Genomic DNA, 20,866 nt, shown 5'->3' with positions numbered 1-20,866 from the left:
CTTCATAGGATACCCAAAGGAGACAGTTGGGTACACCTTCTATCACAGATCCGAAGGCAAGACATTCGTTGCTAAGTATGGATCCTTTCTAGAGAAGGAGTTTCTCTCGAAAGATGTGAGTGGGAGGAAAGTAGAACTTGATGAGGTAACTGTACCTGCTCCCTTATTGGATCACAGAAATCTGTTCCTGTGACTTCTACACCAATTAGTGAGGAAGTTAATGATGATGATCATGTAACTTCAGATCAAGTTACTACCAAACCTCGTAGGTAAACCAGAGTAAGATCCGCACCAGAGTGGTACGGTAATCCTGTTCTGGAGGTTATGTTACTAGACCATGACGAACCTACGAACTATGAAGAAGCGATGGTGAGCCCAGATTCCGCAAAATGGCTTGAGGCCATGAAATCTGAGATGAGATCCATGTATGAGAACAAAGTGTGGACTTTGGTTGACTTGCCCGATGATCGGCAAGCAATTGAGAATAAATGGATTGTCAAGAGGAAGACGGACGCTGATAGTAGTATCACTATCTACAAAGCTAGAATTGTCGCAAAAAGGTTTTCGACAAGTTCAAGATGTTGACTACGATGAGAGTTTCTCACTCGTATCTATGCTTAAGTCTGTCCGAATCATGTTAGCAATTGCCGCATTTTATGAAATCTGGCAAAGGGATAAACAAAACTGCATTCCTTGATGGATTTATTAAAGAAGAGTTGTATATGATACAACCAGAAGGTTTTGTCAATCCTAAAGGTGCTAACAAAATATGCAAGCTCCAGCGATCCATCAATGGACTGGTGCAAGCATCTCGGAGTTGGAATATACGCTTTGATAAGTTGATCAAAGCATATAGTTGTATACAGACTTGCGGTGAAGCCTGTATTTACAAGAAAGTGAGTGGGAGCACTACAACATTTCTGATAAGTATATGTGAATGACATATTGTTGATCGGAAATAATGTAGAATTATTCTGCAAAGCATAAAGGAGTGTTTGAAAGGAGTTTTTCAAAGATAGACCTCGGTGAAGCTGCTTACATATTGAGCATCAAGATCTATAGAGATAGATGAAGACGCTTGATAAGTTTTTCAATGAGTACATACCTTAACAAGATTTTGAAGTAGTTCAAAATAGAACAGTCAAAGAAAAGAGTTCTTGCCTGTGTTACAAGGTGTGAAATTGAGTAAAGACTCAAAGCCCGACCACGGCAAAAGATAGAAAGAGAATGAAAGTCATTCCCTATGCCTTGGCCATAGGTTCTATAAAGTATGCCATGCTGTGTACCAGATCTATTGTATACCCTACACTGATTTTGGCAAGGGAGTACAATAGTGATCTAGGAGTAGATCACTGGACAGCGGTCAAAATTATCCTTACTGGAATAAGGATATGTTTCTCGATTATGGAAGTGACAAAAGGCTCGTCGTAAAAGGTTACGTCGATGCAAGTTTTGACACTAATCTAGATGACTCTAAGTCTCGGTCTAGATACATATTGAAAGTGGGAGCAATTAGCTAGAGTAGCTCCATGCAGAGCATTGTAGACATAGAAATTTGCAAAATACTTACGGATCTGAATGTGACAGACCCGTTGACTAAAATTATCTCACAAGCAAAACATGATCACACCTTAGTACTCTTTGGGTGTTAATCACATAGCGATGTGAACTAGATTACTGACTCTAGTAAACCCTTTGGGTGATGGTCACATGACGATGTGAACCATGGGTGTTAATCACATGGTGATGTGAACTATTCATGTTAAATCACATGGCGATGTGAACTAGATTATTGACTCTAGTGCAAGTGGGAGACTGAAGGAAATATGCCCTAGAGGCAATAATAAAGTTATTATTTATTTCCTTATATCATGATAAATGTTTATTATTCATGCTAGAATTGTATTAACCGGAAACATAATACATGTGTGAATACATAGACAAACAGAGTGTCACTAGTATGCCTCTACTTGACTAGCTCGTTAATCAAAGATGGTTATGTTTCCTAGCCATAGACATAAGTTGTCATTTGATTAACGAGATCACCTCATTAGGAGAATGACGTGATTGACTTGACCCATTCCGTTAGCTTAGCACCCGATCGTTTAGTATGTTGCTATTGCTTTCTTCATGACTTATACATGTTCCTCTGACTATGAGATTATGCAACTCCCGTTTACCGGAGGAACACTTTGTGTGCTACCAAACGTCACAACGTAAATGGGTGATTATAAAGGTGCTCTACAGGTGTCTCCAAAGGTACTTGTTGGGTTGGCGTATTTCGAGATTAGGATTTGTCACTCCGATTGTCGGAGAGGTATCTCTGGGCCCACTCGGTAATGCACATCACTATAAGCCTTGCAAGCATTGTGACTAATAAGTTAGTTGCGGGATGATGTGTTACGGAACGAGTAAAGAGACTTGCCGGTAACGAGATTGAACTAGGTATCGAGATACCGACGATCGAATCTCGGGCAAGTAACATACTGATGACAAAGGGAACAACGTATGTTGTTATGCGGTCTGACCGATAAAGATCTTCGTAGAATATGTGGGAGCCAATATGGGCATCCAGGTCCCGCTATTGGTTATTGACCGGAGACGTGTCTCGGTCATGTCTACATAGTTCTCGAACCCGTAGGGTCCGCACGCTTAAAGTTACGATGACAGTTTTATTATGAGTTTATGTATGTTGATGTACCGAAGGAGTTCGGAGTCCCGGATGAGATCGGGGACATGACGAGGAGTCTCGAAATGGTCGAGACGTAAAGATCGATATATTGGACGACTATATTCGGACTTCGGAAAGGTTCCGAGTGATTCGGGTATTTTTCGGAGTACCGGAGAGTTACGGGAATACGTATTGGGCCTTATTGGGCCATACGGGAAAGAAGAAAAAGGGCCTCAAGGGTGGCCGCACCCCTCCCCTTGGTCTGGTCCGAATTGGACTAGGGAAGGGGGGCGCCCCCTTCCTTCCTTCTCTTTTTCCCTTCCTCTTTTCCTATTCCATATGGGAGGTGGAATCCTACTAGGACTAGGGAGTCCTAGTAGGACTCCACACTTGGTGCGCCCCCTCCTAGGGCCGGCCTCCTCCTCCCTTGCTCCTTTATATACGGGGGCAGGGGGCACCCCAGAGACACAACAATTGATCCTTGAGATCTTTTAGCCGTGTGCGGTGCCCCCCTCCACCAAATTACACCTCGATAATATCATTGCGGAGCTTAGGCGAAGCCCTGCGTCGGTAGAACATCATCATCGTCACCACGCCGTCGTGCTGACGAAACTCTCCCTCAACACTCGGCTGGATCGGAGTTCGAGGGACGTCATCGAGCTGAACGTGTGTAGAACTCGGAGGTGCCGTGCGTTCGGTACTTGATCGGTCGGATCGTGAAGACGTACGACTACATCAACCGCGTTGTGATAACGCTTCCGCTGTCGGTCTACGAGGGTACGTGGACAACACTCTCCCCTCTCGTTGCTATGCATCACCATGATCTTGCGTGTGCGTAGGAATTTTTTTGAAATTACTATGTTCCCCAACACTCACCAGGTTGGCTCACGAGGGGCGGAGAGATTAACGCAAGGCAAACCTCGCGAGGTTTGCGTGACATGAGACATGACGACCAAGATCAGACAGGCACCAGGCGGGCCCCAGCACGCACAGTGTCCTTGTTTCCTCTTTGGTGCTAAGGAGGCAAGCGCAGGCGCGGAGTAGCGAAGCGTCAAGCAAAGGTTTCCATATCGGTGCAACGAGAACTTTACCAGCAGGACAGCAAGACGGAGGTCACCATGGAGCCCAAGGCGGCGTCACCACCAGAGCCTTTTGCAGGCGAAGACTGCTTTTGTCAGGATAAGCTATACTAGCTGTCCCCTTTCAAATTGGCCGTTGTTGGCTCCCTTCCCGCTCAATATTTTGGGAGAGGACCAGGACCTCTATAAATAGGACTAGCCACCACCGTAGAGGACTAACTCATTCGGAGGCATCTCATCTCACCTTGAGCAATCCTCACCCACACAAGTTCACCAAGCACAAGAACACCTCGCCTCAGGAGGCTGTTCTTCCCCTTGTACTGTTCATCCTCAGCCCAAGAGGCAATCCACCACCACACACTAGAGTAGGGTATTACACCACAAACGTGGCACAAACCAGTATAAATCTTGTGTCCTTTGTGTTGCGAGTTCGTCGAGTTAGCCCTTGAGATCTTAGCCAAGGTAGGGGGAGATCTTCGTGCGCACCCCAGTGTTCGAACCTTGAGGGTTTTGCCGGAACCCATGATCCGACATTTGGCGCGCCAGGTAGGGGTGCGCCGAAGCTTCCCTTCGGTCACTCCGCGTCCCATTGCTTCATCGTCTCCATGGCGGACGCACACCGCGCTCGCGTTGAGCGCCGGGCTGCCCTCACCGCCCGCGTTGCTCAGACGGCTCCCGTCGGCGGGCCACCCCGTCGTTCTCCGTCGCCTACCGCCAACACTATCACCGCCCCGGCGGGGAACGAGCAACAAGCTTCCTCGCTGCACCCCTCGGTGCGGCGGGACGGCCGCACCGCCACTCCATCGCTGACCTCGGCCGGTACGTCATCCCATGCTCGTCGCGCTCCCATGGACGCGCAGGCCGCACTGTGCATGGCGCGCGAGCTCGTGCGCTACCGCCCCGTCGACGACCTCTACGAGGACTGGCTCGACCGCATCGCCGATCTTGTCAGCGCCGCAGGGGGCTCCCCTGCACCGTCCCTCTCGCTGCCTCGCCCTCTGCCAGCCGCGGGCGGCATGGCCCATGGAGTGCCTCCACCACCTCAGCCCTAAGACGGAGTCTTGGCGCCAAGGCGCGCGGCCCCATGGCGCGACCTGCCACGTCCGGCGCCCGCGCAAGAAGAAAGAAGCTGCCAAGAAGTCCCTCGGCCACGAGAAAATGCCCCCGCTCACCCTGCGCCACCACGGCAAGACCACACGCCGCCTGCGGCGGCGGTGCGCGGACCCCATCAAGGACAAGTTCTCCACCAGCGTAGAGTCCCGGTGACCACGACAGGCTGCCGCGCCTTCACCCCTGAGCTGCGTAGCGTTGCCTGGCCGGGCAAGTTCAAGCCGGATTTTCCTCCTCGCTACGACGGTACCCCCGACCCCGCGGAGTTCCTGCAGCTCTATGAGCTAAGCATCGAGGTGGCCAACGGCGACGAGAAAGTCATGGCAAACTGGTTCCCCATGGCTCTGAAGGATGGTGCCCGCTCCTGGCTCCTGAACCTCCCTCCAGGCTCGATCTCCTCCTAGAACGAGATGCGCGACCGTTTCGTTGCCAACTTCCAGGGCACTCGCGACCGCCCACAAGCCGCGGGTGACCTACGCCGCGTCAAGCAACAACCAGGAGAGACCCTCCAGAAGTACATCCAGCGCTTCAACAACGTCCGCCTCAAGATCCCCAAGGTGACGGATGAGGCCATCATCTCCACGTTCTCTGATAGCGTCCGCGACGTCAAGATGAAGGAGGAGCTCGCCATCCACGAGGAGTTGTGCACATCCCTGGAGCTGTTCAACCTGGCGACCAAGTGCGCAAGAGCTGAGGAGGGGCGCCTCTCCCTCCTCGAGCTCCCGGCTGCGGACCCGGAGGAGAAGAAAGCCAAGGCCAAGGACATGAAGCGCAAGGGAGCAGCCGTGCTCGTGGTGGAGCCATACACCAAGCGCGGCAGAGACCAGTCCGAGTCATCCAAGAGCAGCCGACCGTTCTGCGCCTTCCATAACCTGCATAGCCACAACACCAGCGACTGTCAAGAGCTCAGAGCCATTCGAGAGGGACGCTTCGGTCTACGCCCCGAGCGCAACGACCGGGGCTACGGCCGAGGAGGAGGACGTGGTGCCGGACGCTGGGATGATCGTGGCCCACGCCAGGAGTGGCACGACCGGCCTCGCGAGGACCGCTGGCAGAATCTGCCTCGCGAGGGCGCCTGGAGGGATCAGCCTTGTGAGGATCGTCCTCAGGGCAACGCCGATCTTCCTCCACTACCTCCACCACCAAGAAGGAATGACGACCACCATCAAGACGAGGGGGTTGGGGGCTTCCAGGAGCCGCGTGCTATCGCCTGCATCTTGGGCGGAGCTCAAGCCCCAGCCTCGCAGCGCATCTTCAAACAGTTTGCTCGTGAAGTGAATGCAGTCCTCCCCAAGCTCGAGGCCACGCGCCCGCTCAGATGGTCCAAGTGCGCCATCACGTTCAGCTCGGCAGATCAGCTCAAGTGCGTGGCTACCGCTGGCGCCCTCCCGATGCTTTGTTCACCAGTCATCAGCAACGTGCAAGTCAACAAGACCCTCATTGATGGCGGTGCGGGGCTCAACGTCTTGTCCATCGACACGTTCGACAACCTCCAAGTGTCATATGACCAGCTTCAGCCCACCAAGCCTTTCTCAGGAGTGACCGACGGCTCCACTACCCCGATCGGGCAGATCCGCCTTCCCGTCACCTTCGGACAGCGCGACAACTACCGTACCGAGCTCATAGACTTCAACGTCGCCCACATCCGCCTGCCATATAATGCGATCCTCGGGTACCCAGCCCTGGTCAAGTTCATGGCGGTGACCCATCACGGCTACAATGTCCTCAAGATGCCAGGAAGCGGCAGAATCATCACTGTCCCGTGCGAAGAAAGAGACGCGGTGTGCTCCCTCGAGCGTGCCTTCCAAGCTGCAACAATCGACGACCCCGACAGCAAGGGCGAGTGCCCTCCTGAGGCCACCCCCAAGAAGAAGAAGCTGCTGCTCCGCGCAGGGCCTCAGGCAAGCGGTGCCACGTCTGGATCGGCGCCCACACCTGGGGCGCCTCCCTCCATCGCATAGGAAAGTGCGCCTGGTGCCCTTCTCGGGCAAGGCTTGGGGGCTCTCTTTTGGAGGGCCTCAGACCTTGCCAACATCACGAGGGAGGCGCTCGGGCACCACTTGGAGGCGTGCTTCACGGCACGTTTCCCTCAGGAGAACACAGGGCGAGGAGCGCCCACCGCTCAGGAGTTCATCACCAAGACCACTCAGGAACTGCAAGACGCAAGGGCCATGCGCGGTGACCGCCACTCACCATGCGCAGCTCCCCATCCAGGCGAGGATGTCGGGCTGCGCGTTTGCATCGACATCCCAGGGCTCAACAGGGCCACATCTCAGGAGCCCTTCTGGCCTTCGCACATGGGACGCTACGAGGGCCCACCGCAAAGCTACATTCGCATGCCATTCGGCCTGCCGAGCGTGGCATCCGCCTTCCAGCGCAACCTGCGGAGCATCCTGGCGGCTCAGGAGGCCAGGCGCCACGCCGTCCTGACGGAGATGGAGACGGTCCTCAAGGAACCGCCTGGACCCCCAGAGCCTCCCGAGGCTCAGGGCCCCGGTGGCTCGTGAGGAGCGACCCCTTCGCCGCGTACCTTCAGCTGCCCCAACATCCCTTCATCAACAGAACCAGGTGACATTTTCCAAGTTTATTTAGCTGGGAGTGCCCCCCAGCTGCATCATTCCCAGGCCACGTGGGTCCGTCCCTGTGGCATGTATCCCTTTTCATGTCCTTAGCTTACCTTGCTGGGGGAGCCCCTCAGGCTGCATCATCCCCAAGCCACTCAGGCCTGACCCGGTGGCATGTATCTTCCCTGCATTTACTTAAGCTAGTCTGCTTTCCATGCTTAATCTACCTATGACTATCACCTGCTTGATTCTCACCTGCCACGGGGGCTACTCACGCTGGCACGACGCTTGTGCTCAGGTCCGTCCCTGCAACTTCGACAAACCTGAGCGGTCGAGCTCTGACTCGCGGCACGCCCCGCGCACGTCACCTCACCAGGCCCTCAGTGCCTTCATCTTTTCGCGGAGCAACCGGCGGCAGACCGGCAACCATAATGGCAAACTGTGTCTCTCCTTGTGCTGGCTCGCAGGAATCTCCTGAAGATGCTGGCAGGCGGAACCGCGAGCTCCCTCTTCTCCCATGCAATCCGCTTGTGCGTTAAAAGGGGGGCTCCTGAGCTCGCTCGAGGGCCGGGACCTGAGGACGTAGAGCACGAAGGAGAGTGTGGGGAAGGGGGGAGGCTCGCATGGACCTGGCTTAACTGTGCTTCGGACGCCTATACACGAATCTGGCGCATCATGAGGAATGGACCCCGGACCGTGAAGATAAGTCCCGAGCCCGGGTTGGCTAAACCACTAAGGATTATGAACCATACTAACCGCAGCCCTGCTATACATCATCACCCCCCTTTCTTACCTCTCGACGGCTGCTTGAGTGCTAAAGGGGACCTCCTGAGCATCGCGCCTCAGGAACTCTTACTGGACCTCAGGCCGTTCACCTCCTGGCCTTGACCACGGCACGCGACCTGGCATACTAGCGATGGCTGCAGCCTGCCTGGGGACCGGGACCTATCAGCGTAGAGCACCAAGTCGTCGTGAGGTCGGAAAGGGAGACCGAGCTGAAGCAGGACTCGCGCTCGCGCAAGTTCGTAATAAGGACAATATTGACAAGAGACATTACAAAACCTTTACACACCCCCACGGGGCACTTCTTGATTCCTCGCAGGGAACAAAAGGCAAGAACTTAGGGAATCCTATCTACACGCGCCCTTGTGGACGATGCCATCATCAACAGTGGGCCACCAGAGGCCAGCGCCAGCCTCATCCAGATCTGCGGCGGCGGCCATACGCTGCAGCCCTGCTCCGGGCTCGGCGAGAGCTTGGCGGCACGTAGATGTCGTCGCTCGTCTCCGGGGTCTCGTAGAGCTCGGGAGAATCGCTGGATTCCCAAGTGTCGCTGCGGCTTCCAGAGGAGCCGCTGGCGACGCGGGCAGCAGACCCTGCCCCAGCTGCGGCACCAGCCTGATGACCCCACCTGGGGCAACACTCTAGACGGTGGCCTTCTGCGTCGAAGACCTTGAAGAACAGCGTGGAGGCGCCATCGTACACGAAATGATGGTGCCCTCCGTGCGACACATTCTGGAGACCTCACCCCAGCCTCGGGTCATGGAGATCTTCCCTGAGGAGATGGCCTCAACCTCCGCTCCAGTCGCTGGCGTGTTGCAGTCGGCGTGCTGCAGCCAAAGCTCAAGGGTCCCCCTCGGCGGCATCTCAGCTGAGAAGAAGGAAGGGAAGCGGATCCAAGTGCTCGGGGGCATCACCGCCCACAGCACGAGCTCGCGCGAGGAGTCCGTGGTGTGGACTCCAGGGGCGGTGACGCGTGCCACCGCGGCACGGCGACCATGGCCACGGCGCGCGCGCCGACGCTCGTCGCCTCTCCCTCCCGAGCCCCCGACTTGGGCGTACAGGGGTAACGGATACCTAGGAGGAGGCCGCTCGCACCAAGGCCTCGTCACCACCTGCATCGTCGCCGCGTCGCGGCGATGGACCGGCCTCTTCTTCGGCGGGAGCGGCACCGGCCCGACGAGGGGAGTCTTTCCTTTCTCTGCAGCGGAAAACCTTCGGATGGGCGCCATTGGTATCGGCGATGGAGCAGACGAGGAGAAGCAAGCTGAATGGGAAGAGATGGGCGACGGGGGCTCCGCCCCCCTCCCCATTTATAGCAAGAGAAGACCAACCAGCACCCCCCACGATCGCAGGTAATGATGGTTTTTCCTTGCATGTCACAGGGACTTGTCAAGTCGGGTAGTTGCCGAGGCAGCGTGGGGAAGCGGAGACGCCCACGTCCAATCAACCGCCATGCATCGACCAAGGCCGCAGGCTATTGGGGCCCGCAGCGCTCCGCACTTGACCTTTGGCTTCGCCTCGAAGCCAAGCCCGAGCGCGCCTTGGGCCCGGGGGCTACTGTTGGCGTTCTGGGAATGGGGGTCCCCAGACTTGCCTGCCTGCGGCCCACGGTGTGGCTCTGCGAGCGGGCCCGTACGGCCCATCTTCACCAACAAGCACTCAAGACCCTCGTGAGGGGCCAAGCCTCGCGAGGCGGACGACACAAGACCTCCTCGGGAGCATCCTCACCAGGTTGGCTCGCGAGGGGCGGAGAGATCAAGGCAAGGCAAACCTCGCAAGGTTTGCGTGACATGAGCCATGATGACCAAGATCAGGCGGGCGCTAGGCGGGCGCCAGCGCGCACAATGTCCTTGTTTCCTCTTTGGTGCTAAGGAGGCAAGCGCAGGCGCGGAGTACCGAGGCGTCAAGCAAAGGTTTCCATATCGGTGCAATGAGACCAAGACCAGCAGGACGGCAAGACGGAGGTCACCATGGAGCCCAAGGCGGCGTCACCACCAGAGCCTTTTGCAGGCGAAGACTGCTTTTGTTAGGATAAGTTGTACTAGTTGTCCCCTTTCAAATTGGTCGTTGTTGGCTCCCTTCCCGCTCAATATTTGGGGAGAGGACCAGGGCCTCTATAAATAGGACTAGCCACCACCGTAGAGGACTAACTCATTCGGAGGCATCTCATCTCACCTTGAGCAATCCTCACCCACACAAGTTCACCAAGCACAAGAACACCTCGCCTCAGGAGGATGTTCTTCCCCTTGTACTATTCATCCTCAGCCTAAGAGGCAATCCACCACCACACACTGGAGTAGGGTATTACACCACAACAGTGGCCTGAACCAGTATAAATCTTGTGTCCTTTGTGTTGCGAGTTCGTCGAGTTAGCCCTTGAGATCTTAGGGAAGCTAGGACGTGGATCGGTAGGGGGAGATCTTCGTGCGCACCCCAGTGTTCGAACCTTGAGGGTTTTGCCGGAACCCGTGATCCGACACACTCTAGATAATTCTAGAGCAAAAGTCTCCTCAAGAGATTCTTTGGTGGTTTGTTCAAGTTCAAGAGCTTGAGAGAGGTCTGCAATCTCATTAGCGTAATCACGCTCATGACCTTCCATTTTCTCAATGGTTACCTCGTGCTCCTCGAGATGAGATTCCAACTCCTCAATATATTTCTTGCCCTCAATGGCAATGGACATGATTTCCATGAAGTTGGAACGAGCAATTTTATTTTTATGAAAAGCTTTAAAAACTACTTCCCCCTTAATTTTTATGGAGGCAACATTATCATTCTCTTCATCATTATCAACACTAGATGACCCGTTGCACCAATGGCGCAAAGGCCGACGGCAAGCCAAGTATTGTAAGAGTGGTGATAGGAAAACTAAGACATAGATTAAAATAATGAGTACTTACTGCTGGTTTCTGTTTCTATTCATGATTGTTGTTTCTCCTGGAACACATTGCTAACTGGTAGTGCTATATCCCTTGAGTGGAAGGTGGATGCTGCCAGGTAGGGCATGCGTCTTCCTTGCTTAGCATATTTATTGTTGCTGGTGAGCACTCGATGTTTGAAATAGAGAAAGTAGTAAAAACAGATAATTATAGATAAGGGTGGCATTATGCATATTAATAGATCGATGAGGAACAACAACAGAGGTTATATAGATAAAAGCATAGGTGGTAGCTGTTCAAAAGCAACAGATAGCATCGTCGAAAAACAGAGGAAGGCTTCATCCTATTACAGAGCTTGATTAGTAGTCCTTAGAATGCTAGATGATATCTAGATACGACTTCTGTTGCTGTCAATGGTTCATCTAAAGGCAATGCATGATGAGAACCAGGTGTTGCTCTATGGTGACCTTGAAAAAGAAAGGCACAGATGTCTCCTTCATGGATTTTTGCAAGGCGGCGGAACTCAGACCAGTTGGTTGTTACGGTGGCTCTCTTGTCGGTTCCTACCATGATGCGACAATGGGTGTGTCGATCACTATTTGCAAACCTGACCTTGAGCATATCATAATCTGGGTCAATGTAATCTTTTAGTTTGCTTTCAGTGTAGTTGACCTGAAAATACTGATGAGGAAAAAGCGAAATCTAAAGTTTATACAGTGCACCATACACTACTTTTAACCATACAGGTAGCAATAGAAGACCAAAGACTATACATATCTTGCTCGAGTACCCCAAAATGGGAAAGATACTGGTTTGATCGATATGAAACAAAAGGTGGCTGTTTTTCTGCTCCTGCAGCTGATAGTAGTTAACAACAACATTCCTCTCTCTGGTTTCCATGTATCCGATGACCTTATCGGCTGCATGATTCAATGATGCTTCCCCATGCTCACATATACAACTTGACAGTTTAGTCCAACGTGCTGAAGCGTGGAAGCGCTCTTTTGTACAATGAAATTCAACCTCTGATCTATATCGACCCTGCTCAAGTTGGTGCACATAATAGACTGGTTTAGGTAGCCCGAGCTTCTCAAACATTGCCTCAGCTAGCGATGTGGTGGACAGATCTACCAACTCCATGAGAATGGGTCCAAAACAGAAACCCAGAGGGCTGGCACAAGGTATAAACATAGTGTGCATTAAGAACAATAAGAATTGGGGCTTTAGACTGCATATGCAACAACAACTAAAGGATTCTTAAGCAAACCCAGAAACAAAATTATAAAATCATGAGGCCATTGAAAGAGCTAAGTAATTGAATTAGTTTAAGTATTTAAGAAGGAAATGTCATTCATGGATATAGAAATCAACCTTTTTTGGTAGCCTATGTAAATCACATGCATCAATTACAGAAACTGGTAGAATAGAATGGAATGACTGTACAAAGACTGGACTGAATATCTCAGAATAAATATAAGCTAATAAAAGTATCCATCCTATTGGCCTTATGAAGATGTAACATTAACAAGCATGCAGCAGGAGACAAAATCCAAGCTATTGAATTATCCATCCTACTGGTCCTATGCAGATAAAAAAATCATAGGCACGCGTCAGAGCGCGAAGCGCATTGTAAAGTAGTATTAGAACTGGATCTGTAATAGGAGAATATACCTTGGTAATTAGCCTTGTGCTCGGAGGGGTCTCTCGTTGATTCTGTTAAGAACCAAAACGGATCTAAGATGTAACAAAGCAAATCACGGTTAGTGAAAATAGAAGCAGAATAAGAGAGACATAGAGAAAAAAGTCTCTGTCCACCACCATCACGGGGGCTTGACAAAGAGGGTGTGCGAGAGGGTCGGATGAGCAGGCGCACCTACCAGTCGGCGGGTTGGAGCAGATGGTGGTGCTCTTCTTGCTCTCCGGGGATCTAGCGAAACAGCGCAGTCAGAGAGGACTTGGAGGCAGAGAGAGGAGAAGAAGATGAGCTCAGGGAAGCAGACATGATAAGATTCGGTGGACAGAGTGGATGCGGCAGGCCAGAAGAGAGGGCCGTTGGCCCAAAAGACAAACGGATGCTCTTATCCTTTTAAGTAATAATAATTGGTTTGTCAATTTTTTTTCTTTGAACCCCTCACAAAAAAGGTAATAATTGATTTGAACAAAAAACACTTTTAAAAGTAGGGAATAAAAAAACCAAAATGTTTATATAAAGCACTGTGAAATAGTTTTCAAGAGTGAACATGAGTTTTGTCATTCCATGCTCATTTTATAGAGTAATATTTTTGTTCTGAGCCTAGACAAAATCTAGAGCAGAAAGTAATTTTGTTGAAACCCTGGGCAAGATAGCATCTGGATGCATGAAGATTGAAATAAAAAAGATGAACGGTATAGAAACCGAAAGGGGCATTCTATGAAATTTATGGATGTGTTTTGTAGTGTGCAGACAACAAAAGTTAAAAGAAAAATAAAGGAAGGATGATCTTCTCTGCGCTGAACACAAAAGTTAGTTGGCAATTCTTAGCTTTGAATTCCTGAGGAGTTCCTATTGATATTCAAAGAAGGGCAAAAAGAACATTGAATGATTAACTGGAGTAGGGAATCAACTAGGAAAAACATCATGCTTGCCTTCTAAGATAAACCAGTAAAGGAGAAGGGTGTTTACATCAGCAAGCCCCCTTGCCAGTAGTGTTTATCCTGAGTTTCAATCATTAGTAAAAAGAAGAGGCATGTTAGTAATTTCGTTCGTGCCGAGTAGATCCTAGAGTTATAAAATGTAACAAAAACAATGAGGACATAAAGATTAGGCACAACAAATAGAGGACAATATAAAAAAGAAGAAGGCAGAACGAATCCTAATACACAGCCAATGCAATCATATGGTTAATCAGTTTGCATTTATGAACCAAACTATTCTGCATGGAACAGCAAGAATTGCTTGCACATGCAACTCTTTAGTGGGCATCCGATAAATTTGAATATAGCAGCAATAAATCAGAACACTTGACTGTCCCTGTCAAAGCCATGGTGGAAGTCATTGTGCTTATATATAAAGGTTGTTTTTAATAATACAAAGGAATAAATACATCAATCCACAGTTCTAATTGACTCTACTCCCGAGGTATTTTCCGCATCCACGATTGACATCTGCAGCACATGGTATATCTACATGTTACTTATCATTCAGGTTTTGGTGTCCAAATTATGATTTGGTTGCAGTACTTAATAAATCTTAGTCGGCTAGATCAAAATGAGAGAGGGTTAGTGGGGGGTTGAGAGCACTGGGAGTTGCAAGACCGGCCGCCCATGTGGTCGGTCTGCACATTTCACTTATTTTCTGCAAGAGCAAACGAAACAGAACCAAGATAGCATTAGCATATTGTATCTTAGGCAAGTGACCAGCAGATGAGAATGCTTGTCCATAAAGGGGAGCAAGGAAGTCGTAATCCACTTAGCAAGAAGAACAGAGCGGTAAGACCATCCATCTTCCTTCACCCAACGATCAACTTCCAGTAGTGCATGATCCACTACATACATTCCTCTACAGGGGCTACAAAGCGGTAAGGTAAAAAAATCCTACAATTTGAAAACTTGTGAAAACTAACCAAAGTAATCCACTGGCAAGTAAATTAGTATTTATTAACATAATAAACTCTTAAGATATGCATCCTCATGTATATAGTTTGACACTCCTTCAGTCACTCTATTTCAGAATACCTAAATATACGATCTTTTAGAGATTCCACTATGGACTACATACGGATGTATATAGACATACTTTAGAGTGTAGATTCACTCATTTTGCTCTGTATGTAGTCTTTTTTTTTAGAAAAGGAGGGGGACCCCCGGCCTCTGCATCTCTAAAAGGTCTTATATGTAGGAACAGAGGGAGTATATTTTTAACATTTATTCAAACATGAAGCATGTGCATGTTGGCATTGTTGACATATTCTCAGTTTTACCCTCATTTACCTTGCCAACCACTTCTAGATTTATGAGTAAACATTCACATGTAAGTAAATAACATTATCAGTTTTCGAAAACTGTTTGAGTGTATCAAATAGGTCACAGATATCCTAGTTTGTACATTCAGATCACTATTACCCTAATTTTGTAAATTTAAATCACTAAAGTAAATTAAGCAGGTTATTTGTTTGCATGACATAAGTACCATACCACAGCAACTGAGTCGGCAAAATACGTGTACATGTATTTCTTGTTGGGCTGTTGTTGTATGGTGCAGAATAGACAAAAAATTGTATAGAAGTCGAGGGGGTGAATTATCTATGACACAACTGAATATATAAGGAACATGGTAATAAAATAGGTAAATTCAGATGGTACGATGTTCATATTTCCTAATCAACCGGAAATTCAGACCCAACAGAAATGGGGGAACTGAGAAGGTAGGGGGATGGAGAAGCATACCTAGCAGAAATTCAGACCGCTTGTCAGCTCCCGGTTTATTATTCAAAATGTTAGCACCACTATTGAAGGAAGCCCAGTCGTCTCGCGAGCAGCCTCCTTCGAACTTCAATCTCCACTAACACCTGCGACCTTGGGAAGCATGAGGAGCTGAAGAAGATAGAAGTAGCACAATCATTGTCATCATCCTCGCATTTTCTAAGAACTGAGGTTCAGAAATAAATACAATCAGTCATAATGGAGCTATACAACGTTTCTAAACAACATTAAAAATAAATGGAAGTAAAAATAAGTGTGTGGGCAAAATCAACAATACTGCAAGAATGGTAGAATGTTGGATCTTAGATATGATAAAAAAAGATCAGAGATAAAAAACATGAAAGCACTCGAAAAAGTAAAAAAAACAAGAAAGCACTCGACAAAAGCTGCAAAACAGAGATAGTACAATGCTTATATCATAGTTCTAGAAAAAATAGCTCTTGCTCTGTTTCCCCTATTTAATCCAGAGTCATAGATGGCCAATTGAATCCAACAAACACTTACTAATTGTCATCTATATGCTCCAAAAGTGTTGTGTTTCATCTAAATATTTAGCTATTCACATTCATCTAAGTTACAGAGTTCCCTGGGTACCTTTCTAAGAAGAAAAAACAAACATCCTACAAACTTTGAGAAAGTTGTGCCAGAAAAATGAAATAGATAACTCTTGGGAAAGATAATATATCATTGCCCAAGGTCCATGGAGAGTCTTCTGAAAGCTTTTAAAAGTATGAATGTTTAAAGAAAGTCGCCAATTGAAAATGGAGATCCAGCTCATGAGGTTTTATACTTAAACTGGTTTACATGTTGATTCTTCCAATTGTAGAGAGCATCATACTCTAAAATAGAGAGCATATATAGGCACGTCCAAGGAGTCAAATCATGTTTGATACAATGTCTTAGGACGCTTATCCGCCAGTTACCATTATAACCGGAAACTATAATTGTAGTGGTTCATTTTTCATTTGTTCTGTTTGAAGTTCTGTGCAAGTCCAAACTCCAGCAACACATAACAGCAAAAGGAGCTTGCAAGAGCTAAAAACGAAACAATATCACTGACGGTAGCTGGGCAGCACCCTATACGTGCACCTCGACAGGAGTTAATTATTTTCCAGCCTCAACATAAATATGTATCCGTAGCATCACAATTTCATCAAGGGAAATGTCGGTACCAAAGAAAGGCCTCGCTAAGTAAATAGGTTTCATCTCAAGATTTCTTATGAAGTTTTGGAGGGGTCATGTAATGGCAGATTCCTTACGTATGCTGTTATGGATTAATTTATCTATATATTCAGCTTATATTCGCATGATAGCAATTTATATCTGAATGTTGTTACGAATGTTGCATGTACTATATATGTCAGTCAGAATGGCATGTTGCATGTACCCTGTGCAACATCAAGTGAGATATGAGCAACTAATAAAGAGATAAAATACCAAAAGCACATACTAACCACAAATCTATCAGAGGACCAAACTCTTCACAACATAGGGAAAGAAAGTTCTTCACCAAAATTATCGTAGCTTATTCCTCCATATTTTCTTTCCCAGACCTGCACACATCAAATTTAGAGAAATCTTAGAGAAATAAAAGAACGCTTGATGACAGATGGTGGAGCCGGCAAGAATAGGGAAAGGGGCACTTGCAAGCATATTTCTTACTCTGTAAGCACTATTGCGAAGCCCTTCAATGACCACGTAAGTTTCAAACGCCATGTCAGCTTCATATGCTCTAACCCCATGACTTGCCAGCGTCTGCCACCACCAAAGCCGATCCCTGCCTACCAGAACACAAAAAAATTCAATTTCAGATGATAGTACCACCAAAACATAGATAGGCAAAATCTTATAATATATGCACAGTGGTAAAGCTGCTGCCTTGTGACCATGAGGTCACGGGTTCAAGTCCTGGAAACATCCTCTTACAGAAATGTAGGGAAAGGCTGCCTACAATAGACCCAAAGTGGTCGGACCCTTCCCCGGAGCCTGCGCAAGCGGGAGCTACATGCCCCGGGCTGCCCTTTTTTTAGGTTATTGGTAATACCACCTAGTGAATGGAGAGGAAAATATCAGGGAACACAATGTTCCTTGTCTAAGAAGCAGTTTCATCATCATCTCCTTTGATCAAGATTTTTAGGGATTTCTGTGAAGTAACACGCGATATCGCAATACACACATGCCTAGAAAAAGCAGTCAAAGATTTAATGGACAACAATAAGAACCAGTCAAACAAACAACAAAATTAAAGCAAATGCATAGGAGCATTAAAGGCCAGATAACCTAGAAACATACCCAAACAGATCTCAGGTGGGGCAGACCCCATGCCCATGCATAACCAGCCAACAAGAGAACGAAAGCAGACCTAAATCAATACATCATATAGGAACCACAACAACCAAACCAGAGAAACATCTCGAAACTCTTTTCATACAACAAAGCTGGATTCAACAACACAAGAAAGCAAAGTAATGAACACACCATAGTATACATAGACAGAAGAAGAAAGCAAGCAAAAATGCCCTTACGAAGAGCCAAATCAAACTAACTCGGCTCCTAGAAGCATATCACAGCGGATCTAACATGAGCAATACTCATCCATGCCTCGGGCAACATAGGGAAGATCTCAGACTTTCGGAAACCTAGTCACGCAATTCATCGAGCAGATTGCAAGCAAGGGAGCAGGCAGAACCTCACCTAGCAAAGAAGGAACAAGCAGCCACACAGCCACCACACGGCAAAGCAGACGAAGAAGCCCTACAAACAACAACAAAGAAGAAGAAACAAACAAGAACAAATCAGCGGACAACGGCAGCAGCGGGGATCAAACATTGATTAAACTGAATAAAAGAAGAAGCTCACCCTCCCTAACCAAACGCAACAGCAGCAGCGCGGGTATCCTTATCTGAAAGCAACCACACAGTTCATACAGTCAGTGGTCAAAGAAAGAAGAATGTTAGTAAATTAGAACTGCACACACACCTCCAATAGTATTTTGGCATGTGTAGGAGACAAGTGTGCGTTTACATCCAGGAACTTAAGCATCTGCCCAGAGCAATCCCGACCCTGTTCTTAACAACCCCAGGCTGCTGAAAGAAACCTGCAAAATCATCCAAACCAACAAAGATGATTTTAGGAATCTATAAATCAAAGAGACAAAGCAGGAGTATCACAACAAACAGTAAGTCTTAGTCATGTCTGTATCCATGCTCAAAAATTGTTGACCCTCATTTATTCTTACTCATGGCCACACCTAGGGCATGCTTCCTCAATGAAGGGTTCAAGCTATAAATTTCAAATGTGAAAACAAAAGACATTTACCTGTTGCAGTCCTTACATCCATCGAAGATGATCCTACTAATTCCTATGATGGGTTGTGCATGAGCAAAAATCAACATTAACCAACTTGGAACCTACAAAGAAGAAGAGGACATTAAATTTCTGCAAGCAACATATATCCACTGTGCCAAAGTTGATTCTTCTCCTTTTATGATGATTTATAAACTGACAAACAGCTAAGTATCAATCAACCATCAATAAAAAAAAAGAACCTTTACCCAATGTATATAGATAAAAAAACACAGGTGGGGGCAAAGAACCACATGTAGTATCCTCCTTTCAACAGTAAAAGGCTACACGTCACAAAATTATAGAAAACATTTTGCACATAAGCATGAAATCCCTTACTTTCAAATGCATGACTAATTCTGCCTATGTCTTTTGACTTTCCAATTTCTGTGGTTAAAAGATCCCAGGCTCCTATAGTATTAATCGACTACAGAAAACTGAATTCATTAACTGAATCACATAGACAGACAGAGCTTGCTCAATGGCAATACTTAGTACTTAATTTCCCATAATACATAAATAATAAGATCAAATAGACATTGTACCAATGGGAACAATTTGAAAAAATGCACTCATATTAATAGGATATGGAACAGACCTATTTACCTGCGAGATGAACACTGCACATGGTGAAGAGAGGGTGAGGTAGCCGCACTTGAAGTCTTGCATCAGATCTGCCCCAGAGTAGGCAATGGACATGATTATGCCACATGCTGCAAGGCCGACAATGACACCACCATCGCTGCCGCTGATGAGCGAGGGAGAATATAAAGATGGCAATATTGCCATAGGTGGGCGCAAGGTTAAAGTTCTCCTTATCTGAAAAATACAAAGAAATCATTCAGGAAGATGCTATCTTGCAAGCAAATAACTAACACAACTGTACTACAAGGAAATGAATTAGTGAAGAATAATTGACCTGTATTCGGTAAAATCAACGCTCTCTGGCCGCAAATTCAAGTCATAAAATGGTAAATGTATTTAATGGGCACAAAAAATGATACAACGAGAATTTAACACAAGCATCAAATTCGTCCCCCAGATTACCCAAACAGAAATAGTCACCCTAATTAACATCAGGGACAAAAATCCCCCAAACACCTCGAGCTCCTTGCCCAGTGGGGGTGGAGGCAGAGGTGGCGCCTCGGTACCGGCGCCGCCCAGGACGGTATTGAGGTCGGGGGAGACGAGACAGCGACCAATTGGGGAAGCAACATCACAGCACGGTGGTTGGGGAGCAGCAGCGGCGAGAGAGAAGGGGGTGCAGGAGGCTGTGGCTACCTCGTTTCCTCTCAGATCGAGATCGAGAGAGAGAGAGAGCGCACGGGGCAGCCGCAGCTCGGCGGCGAGGAGGCACAGAGACGGCCGGCCCCCCACCTCCCTTCCTCCTCTCCCGATCCAGGAGCGGATCGAGCCGCCACCAACCGCCAGGTCGTGCCCGACCTCGCCGGCGCTGGCCGACAGCAGCCGATGACCCTCTCATGCCTGCTGCCTCACCTTCCTCTCCTCTTTCCTCTCAATTTCTCCATCGCGGGCGGGGGGCGTCGGGGGCGGCGCATGAGGAACGAGGGTCGCGGGGTGGGCTAGGGCTGGGAGCGTTTCTTTCACTGTCGCTCGCTGCCCGCTCGATTCGCTGGAGGAGAAAGACGGGTGCGGGGCCTGCACGTCGAGCACGGTGCGGTGGTTTTTTCGCTCGCGTGGTGCGCTGCACCCCCACGCGCGGTGCGGTGCGGTGGTCTTTTTTCCTCGCGTGGTACCGTGCGCTCGAGGCATTGGTTGTGCCTAGCACTTCTTGAGGCTTTATATGTTAGATCATCATCATCAATATCATCACAAGATATATTGGGATTCAAAGTGGGAGATACCTTTGAAGCCTTAGCCATAAGGCAAAATGCAATAGATGATGATGTGGGATCCCTTGAAGAACCATTCAAGACCACATCTTGTTCCATGGGGTGTTGTGTTTTTTCTGTATTG

At 48.4% G+C, this 20,866-nt stretch overlaps 1 long non-coding RNA gene across 16 annotated transcripts; it reads right to left on the bottom strand.

The window, feature by feature from the left end:
* Nucleotides 1-11,290: 11,290 nt before the first annotated feature.
* LOC123079676 (uncharacterized) lies at nucleotides 11,291-20,548 on the bottom strand. 16 transcript variants are annotated; one of them, XR_006438091.1, is made up of 12 exons: nucleotides 19,496-20,543; nucleotides 18,863-18,954; nucleotides 18,524-18,641; nucleotides 18,404-18,446; nucleotides 18,239-18,298; nucleotides 17,207-17,325; nucleotides 16,999-17,097; nucleotides 15,509-15,710; nucleotides 13,746-13,777; nucleotides 12,957-13,010; nucleotides 12,755-12,817; nucleotides 11,769-12,254 (listed from the first exon to the last, which is right to left on the bottom strand). It is a non-coding gene; the product is annotated as an uncharacterized lncRNA (long non-coding RNA). The 16 variants fall into 16 exon arrangements; XR_006438089.1 differs by having other exon boundaries at nucleotides 15,509-15,655; nucleotides 19,496-20,541; XR_006438087.1 differs by having other exon boundaries at nucleotides 13,746-15,655; nucleotides 19,496-20,548.
* Nucleotides 20,549-20,866: the final 318 nt, after the last annotated feature.

This window comes from Triticum aestivum, chromosome 3D, assembly GCF_018294505.1.
Source record: "Triticum aestivum cultivar Chinese Spring chromosome 3D, IWGSC CS RefSeq v2.1, whole genome shotgun sequence".
Taxonomy (NCBI): domain Eukaryota; kingdom Viridiplantae; phylum Streptophyta; class Magnoliopsida; order Poales; family Poaceae; genus Triticum; species Triticum aestivum.
This window is presented reverse-complemented; position numbering and strand designations above follow the sequence as displayed.